Consider the following 7840-nt stretch of genomic DNA (forward strand, 5'->3'; position numbering starts at 1 on the left):
TAGATGACCTGAAATATCCTTTTTTTGAAATAATGGATATGAAAGATTGAGCCATTAAAGAGTTAGGGTAAAATGAAAATCCTCTCAGTAATAGTTGAAATCTGAGAAAATCTTTCAAGAAAATTAAACACTTGATCAGAAAGCTGGAAGGGTTGGTGGGGGAGCTGAGATTAAACAGTAGAGTTGTCTGAGAAGAGGCTTCAATTATAAGAAGCAGGCAGTTAATGATATCCTCTCAGGGATCTGCTTTGCCTCAAGGTGTTTCTTTGGGGCAAATGCAATCATTTCATTTTCTTTCACCTAGGGTGGAAAAAGGTGTGGTAACTTTTGGAAATTGTAAAGAAAAAAAACATTTTTTTTAATTGTAAAAACCAGAACTGCAAAATTTGTTAAGTATGTTTTCCGTTCTATAGAAGAGAGAGGGAGGTACCAAACCAAACTGGGCTCTAATAAATTTTCAAAATATGCCTCCATCAAATTTCACTTTATAAATCCAAACATGAAAACAAACCAACAGCAAGATACTGTTGATGCAGACTTATTGCCCTGAAATTAAGTACACCTGCAATTTCAGCCCCTTGGCTCATAAGGGTGCACACATTCTCCAAATAGATCTGTTATTTGACTCCTGTCTTTGTTAGACTCGTCAGATGGTCTTGTGGAAAAAGAATCACCTTCCCATGCTGTATTTCTCCATTGCAGAGCATGGGAATATTTTCTCAGTCAAAATGGTCTCATCATCATCCATACAACTGCTCAGCTGTATCCACTAAGTGTCATCCACGTGCCCAGCGTTGCACCACATACAGGTAGAGTACCCGACTTAGGAAGGGGTTCTCTCGGATGGCCTTGTCATATGTGTTCTGGCAAAAATCAAATACTTCTTTAATTTTAATCATTATTACCTTGTATAATCAGTATCTTTATAAATCTCATCTTTGTCTATGGGTGTTTGAAACGTTACATATAAACTTAAAGCTATACTTTAATACATTCATATTAAAAAAAAAACTTCCATTGAATTCATTCCAACTCATACCTCATACCGACCTTATAGGATATAACAGAAAAGCTCCTTTGAGTTTCTGAGACTTTAAACCTTTATGAAAGCAGCCAGCCTCATCACTCTCCCCAGAGCATCTGGTGGGTTGGAACCACTGACCTTGTGATTAACAGCTCAAAGGGTGGCCCACTACAACATATATACTTGCAACTCTACGTAAGTTTGGCAAAGGATATTTCTACATTTTTTATGTACTTCAAGTATATCCATGAATATAATAGTTATGAACACTTCTTAGCTATCACACTGGGAATGAATCACTGGGCTTGGGGACTTAGGGCCATCGTCTTAGGGCACATCTAAATCAATTAGCATAATAGTCCACAAAAACAATGTTCGCATCTTCCTTTGGTGATTAGTGACTGGGGTGTTAAAAATTGGTTGAGTGGCCCTCGAAGTGGTTTGTCTGTTTGAAGGAAAGCAGAGTGAAGAAATCCGAAGAAGCATGGAAACAATTCACCCAAAGGATGAGTGGGCCACAGGAACCCCAGTCTCTGACACCCCGAGATCAGGAGAACTAGTTGGTGCTGCTACCACTGCCAGCCACTCTACTGGGGATTACAACTGGTTCTGTATAGAATGGGAGAAAAAGGTTAGATAGGACTCAAAATCAGCTGATACCAAGGGCTCAAATAGAAAGTAAATGTTTAGAAGATAATGATGGCGACATATGTACAGTTATGTTTGATACAATTGATGTATGGAGTCCCCAATAAAATATTTTAATTAAAAAAAACCCTCAAACCCATAGGAAAGTCCAGGTTTATTGGACATTTCTGATAAGACTTCTGGAACCCCTGAGAGAATGATGCTTAGACATCTTCCAACCCTGGAACTAAACTCATGGCTCAACTTCCTACCAAACAGTAGAAAGGTCTATCAACTGAACCACTATACCAGGGAGAAATGTGCTTTTGAAAAAGCATGCATACATAAACATACACAAATCATAAAAATGTACTCCAACGATTGAGGAGAGTTGGATGGCGTTGGCATTTGTCACTTGTGGTCATAACTCTACTTGTGAAAGATTCTGGATCATTAGAATTATTCCTGGGAATGGGGGTGGTGTTTCTAGGCCGAAAATTAATGAGAGTTTCCTCTGATCCTTTTCTTTTTACTTCATATACAGACTTTTCAGCAACATCTCACTGCTTCACGATCTGCCTATTAGTCCGAGTTTGGATCCATGTCTTCAAGCAACTGAAGCCCCTGATTTAGTTTAGAAAGCAAAATTTATACAGCTATGTTCTGAACAATAAATCATAAAATCGAACATTTGTGATGGTACATCTGAGAATAATAACTGCAGCAAATTACATGCTGCAACATTATATGTAGTTCATATTATTAATGATAAGGTTCACCTAAAAAATGAGGTCATAAGTTGGGTTCATCATAACTCAAGCATATCATAAATCAGAGACTACCTGCACTACTCATCAATTATTTCATTAAATCCTCATCAAAGCACTAAGGTTCAAGGTATTATTATCCCTATTTTACTGATGAAAATCTGATGCTCTGGGAATTCCCCAAGTGAGTAAGCAACAGAGTTCAATTTAAGTCTAGTCTGAGGCTCTGATTTCTCCGCTCGGAAGCCACACCCCTGTGATTCCGAGGTTTAGCATTTCCTATGACCAATGGGGAACCCTGATTGTATAGTGGTTACAAGCTGGACCGCAACCCAACTTGGTCAGCAGTTTGAAACGACCAGCTGCCTCTCTGGAGAAAGACAAAGCTCTCTACCCTGTAAAGAGGTAGTCTTGGAAATCCACAGGGTTAGTTCTATCGTGTCCTGTAGCAGTGGTTCTCAACCTTCCGAATGCCGCGACCCTTTCATACAGTTCCTCATGTGGCGGTGACCCCCAACCATAACATTATGTTTGTTGCTACAATTACTGAGCACTGAGCACTCTGCTGGGTTCTGACCATATTTCATCTCACAAAATCATTGTATGGCATGTGAACTGCCTTCCAATGTCCTGCTTTTGAAGAAAAGAAAATTGAGATTTAGAGGGGTCAGTGACTTCCTAGAGATCCCATCGTTTGAAAGGGGAGGAGCTGGGGTTTGAACCTGCATCTCACCCAGCTCTGAAACCATGTCCTCACCATGACAGATGGAGCATCATCATAATTTTCTTCCCAACAACATCCTTCTTCCAATCAAAGTCCATGGAAACCCCTGTGACTCTTTACTTGTTAAAGAAAAACTGTTTTTAAAATTACAAACATCACACTGCTCAATCCCCTCTTAAGATAGCAGAATATGAAAGATTTATTGTAAAAGGTAGAAGAAAGGAGCACTAGATTAAACAAACAAAAAAATCTCAAATAAGAGTTAGTGTTCTATGGTGGTCAGTGAAAATGTCTTCCCCAATAAGCCCGAAATGAGGAAAATAAAAACAATGTGCTGAGTTTTCCCATAAAGCAAAATGAATTCTTTTTATTATCAATCCTATTTCCAATTGTTTTTAACACCCTTGACTCAGTGCTCCTTAAGGAATAGCTCCTCATTTCCCAAACCCACCTGCCCCTAGCACCAAAAGCCAAGCCAAGCATGTTGCTGTCAAGTCAATTCCAACTCACTGTGGCCCCCTATAGGACAGGGTAGAATGGTCGCCTAGGGTTTTCAAAGCTGTAATCTTCATGGTAGCTGCTGCCACATCATTTCCCCACAAAGTGTCTGGTGGATTTGAACTGCTGACCTTTTAGTTAGCAGCCAAATTCCTATTGCTTACACCACCAGGACTTTGTATTCAATTGTCTAGTCTGAAATTTTATGTAAATGGAATCATACAATATTTGTCTTTTTGTCTGACTCACTTAATTCAGCATAATGCCTGCAAAGTTCATCCCTTATCCTTATGTATCAAAACGTCAGTTCTCTTTGTCATCGAATAATATGTTCTTATTTCTATGCATCATAATTTGTTTATCCATCGGTCTGGTTTACATTTGCATTATGTCCACCTCTTGGCTCCTGTGAACAGTGCTGCAATGAACATTGAGGTACAAGTATCTGTTTGAACCTTTGCTTTCGATTCTTGGGGTCTATATGTAGCAGTGGAATTGTTGAGTCAAAGGTGGTTCTAGGTTTAGCTTTCTGAGGAACTAGTCATTTCTTTTTCTTGTATTGATTTGACAACAGTCTGCCTGCTCCCCCCCTCACTCCACCAGCCCAACAAGTTTCCCCACTTCTCTCCCAAATTTGGTTGTGTTGGGACCTGTTAGTGTAATGTATGCTATTTCTTTTAGTGCTAAGAAATGTTGTCTAGTTTCTTCCAAGATTTTCCCTTCTTGTTGCTTCTAAAGTCTGATCAAATATGATGAAATTTCAAAATGTCTATAATTGTAACTGCAGCCTGAACAGGGGAGGCTTTTGCAAACAGGGAGATGTTGACAATACAACTACTCTGAACTATTTCCTCTGAAAAGAGTGAAAATGTGGCCGGCGGGGGGTGGGGAGGGAGTCTCCCAGCAAACAATGATTCTGAATTACATACCATTCCTGATGATAAAAGCAAACTGACTCCACGGTGTGTTAGCTCTTTTGTGGAAAATGACTTTCTGATATCAGAAGAATGGATCGAAGTGAATGGAAGTGTAATTAGTCTTGTACCTTATGCAAAGACCTCTCAGGAAAATAGCAAAGAAAAATGTCTAAGTTTGTTTAGTAAGCTTCTTGAAAGAAGAAACTTAGGTACAGGCATTCATTCCTACGGTGTAATTTTAGAATTTCCATTCCCCAAATATCTCCCTGCCAACCTCTAACAAAACACAGCTCAGGGAACTGCAGCCAGACGGGCTTCCAGCTGGGTTTGCCTTTGCAGGAGTGACTTTCTACTGACACTGCCCAGGGGGCCCAGGACCCCCACCCCTGGCCTCGCCATCTCTCTCTTTGCCCTTGCCAACCATGCCCTTCCCTTCCCTCCTTGTGTCTTCTCCCAACCCACTCAATCAGACTTGTATAGGTTATTCTTAATACAGTGATAGAAAATCACAGTCAAAAAACATTAGGAATACAAATTTGGTAACAACCCAGATATTGGCTGAGTTGACCCTTGATCACGCTTGACAGCGCTTCTCCCTGCCCTCATAGTCAGGATTTTTCCATCCTGTTCAATCTCTTTCCTAGTGAACTTAGGCTGCCATTGACATCTCAACTCTTTCCTCCCCACTCGTCCTCCCTCCGCGTTATTGTCGTTGAGTGTCTCAGAAGCCATTCAGACTCACAGTGACTCCACTGGGTTTTTTTGCTTCATCTTACGGGAGCAGAAGGCTGTCTTTCTTTCATGGGGCAACTGAATGTTAACGTTCTGTTAATGGCTGAGTACTTAAGCCTTGCCTAATTATTTTACTATGTTTCACTGTTCCCTGTATTCTTAAGATTGTTTCCCTCTATTTTGTCTCTGACGTATATTGTGCCTCTGTGCACCGCTGCTCCCCAGCTCATTTACAGTGACAGTACACTGGCAGCTTTAAAGCAGACCTGGTGGGGGTATTGGCACCACTCCTACTGCCACCCCCCACCCCCCCAATCCAAAAGTGAATCATTTACTAGAACATCATTGTGCAACACAATGGGAAACCCCAGCTATCCCCTCTCACAATCTGGAGAAATCCACAGAGCCCTACAAATTGATATCAGTAAACATTCATAGTCCTCAACTTCAACTGAGCCCTAGCACTACGCTGCAAGTGTACTTTGTTTCTCTGATCAGTTCTCTCTTCTACACTCAAGCTGCACATTTTCACTTTCTCTACTTTCCTCCAACATCAAACCTTCCCCCTCACTCTCAGAATTCACTGAAATTCCTACTTCACAGAGAAAATGGAAGACACGAAAAAGCACTCCCTTAACCTCCTGGTTCCAAATCTATGAGTGGATTATGCCTACATCCTGTCTTTGTTGTTATGATGAAGGAGGTGTGTCTGCTCTCCAACAAACCCTGAGTCCCAGTCTTTTCAGCCTCTTCAGGGATTTCCCTCTCCTCGTGATCCTGTTTTCTTTTTGCTTATTTGCTACCTGGTATTTATTCTACCCTATACTTAGATACTACTGAAATCACTGCTAGGTTGTTTTCTTCATCTTGTATCCTCCACTCTAAACGGTCTCCTTCCATTCAGTATTTTAACCTTCTCCTGTCAAAGCCAATGCCTTCACGCGCCAGGGCTGCTCTCACAGACATGCTGCAGGTGGGTGGCTTTGAAAACCCTAGCCATATGGCCTCACAGTTGGAGAGGGCATGAGTCCAAATTCAGGGAGGCAGCTCTGGGAGACTCTGTGGCAGCTCTGATGGAAGGTCTGTTTCAATTTTGAGCTTCTGCTCCTGGGAGCTCTTCATGTGGCTTGCCATCTCTCTGCCCCCAGCTCAGCTTGCTTGCTCACTTGCCTTTTCAATCTCTTTCATAGCTCAGTAGAGATACACTTAAGACACACCTTCATGAATAAACTCATTTTCAAATGGAATTAGGACCACAGGTATGGGAGTTAGGGTTTGTACTATATGTTGTAGGGGTTACAACTCCAACCATAAGAGCAAAGAACACATCAGTCCTGCATCCTCTTCTAGCTGCGGCCCGACTGCTATGCTCTTCCATCTATAGGGAAACCTTGCAAACACTTGTCCAAGCTTCTTTTTGGTTCGACTTCCTTCTCTCCCATTCGTCTTAACCTGTTGCTAACTGATTGTCCATCCAATCCCACTGAAATGCTCTGGCTAAGGCCACACATGGCCTCCAAGCCACCAAGTCTAACTCTGCACTTTTCTCCACAGATTTTTAACACCACTGACAGAATTCTGATCACTCCCTCTTTGACCTTGACCATCTACTGCTGTTTTTCTTAAGACTGTGTACTAAAGGGAGCTTTGGTATAGTAGTTATACACTGAGCTGCTAACCACAAGGTGAGCATTTCAAACGCACCACCTGTCCAGTGGGAGGACGATGAGACTGTCTACTCCTGTAAAGATTTAAAGTCTCAGAAACCCCAAAGTGGATAGTTCTACTCTGTGCTATGGGGTCATTATGGAGTTGGTCATTATCATGGTCATTATCAAGTCAATTTGATAGCAGTAAGCTTGATTTTGTTTTGTAACATCTGTGGCAATAGCAGTGATTTGTGTGTGTGTGCATGCAATTTCTTCTTTTTCTTTTGGGGCAAGGATAAAATATATAAGACCAAATTTCGTTGATAAAAGCTGATACTAGTTCCTTTCTATACCACTATTCTCCTTACAATGGTTATTATTAATAGCAAAGTGACCACCAGCATTCAGACACACATCTGATGGGAGCCATGACCACCCGCTGCCAGAGTTGATTCTGACTCATAGGGACTCTATATCGAGTTCTGAAACCATAAGTCTTTACGAGAGCAGATAATCTCATCTTTCTTCTACAGAGGGCCGGGGCGTGGGGTCGAACTGCTGGTGTGTTAGCAGCCCAACACCTAACCAGCCCCCCGAGCCACCAGGGTGGATGGGGTAGAATCCTACATTGTGTCTATATTATTAGAAAGTAATGGGAACAAGAGAGTTAACCAACTTTTATTGAGTCTAATAAACAGTAAACAATATGATAGATATATTCATATGTGTTATTCCATAGAACTCACAGAAAATATTCATGATTAGGGAGTTTATTAGGGAAGTAACAGGTTACAATTCAGGATCAGAATTTACTGAGGATACAGTTCTTTGATCAAGAAAGCATCTTCAACCGAAAAGTGGATGAAGGGAGACGTCGGACAGGGCAAGATATGACAAAATAC

Source organism: Echinops telfairi, unplaced genomic scaffold, assembly GCF_000313985.2.
Source record: "Echinops telfairi isolate 266 unplaced genomic scaffold, ASM31398v2 ScPeMD7_443;HRSCAF=831, whole genome shotgun sequence".
Taxonomy (NCBI): Eukaryota; Metazoa; Chordata; class Mammalia; order Afrosoricida; family Tenrecidae; genus Echinops; species Echinops telfairi.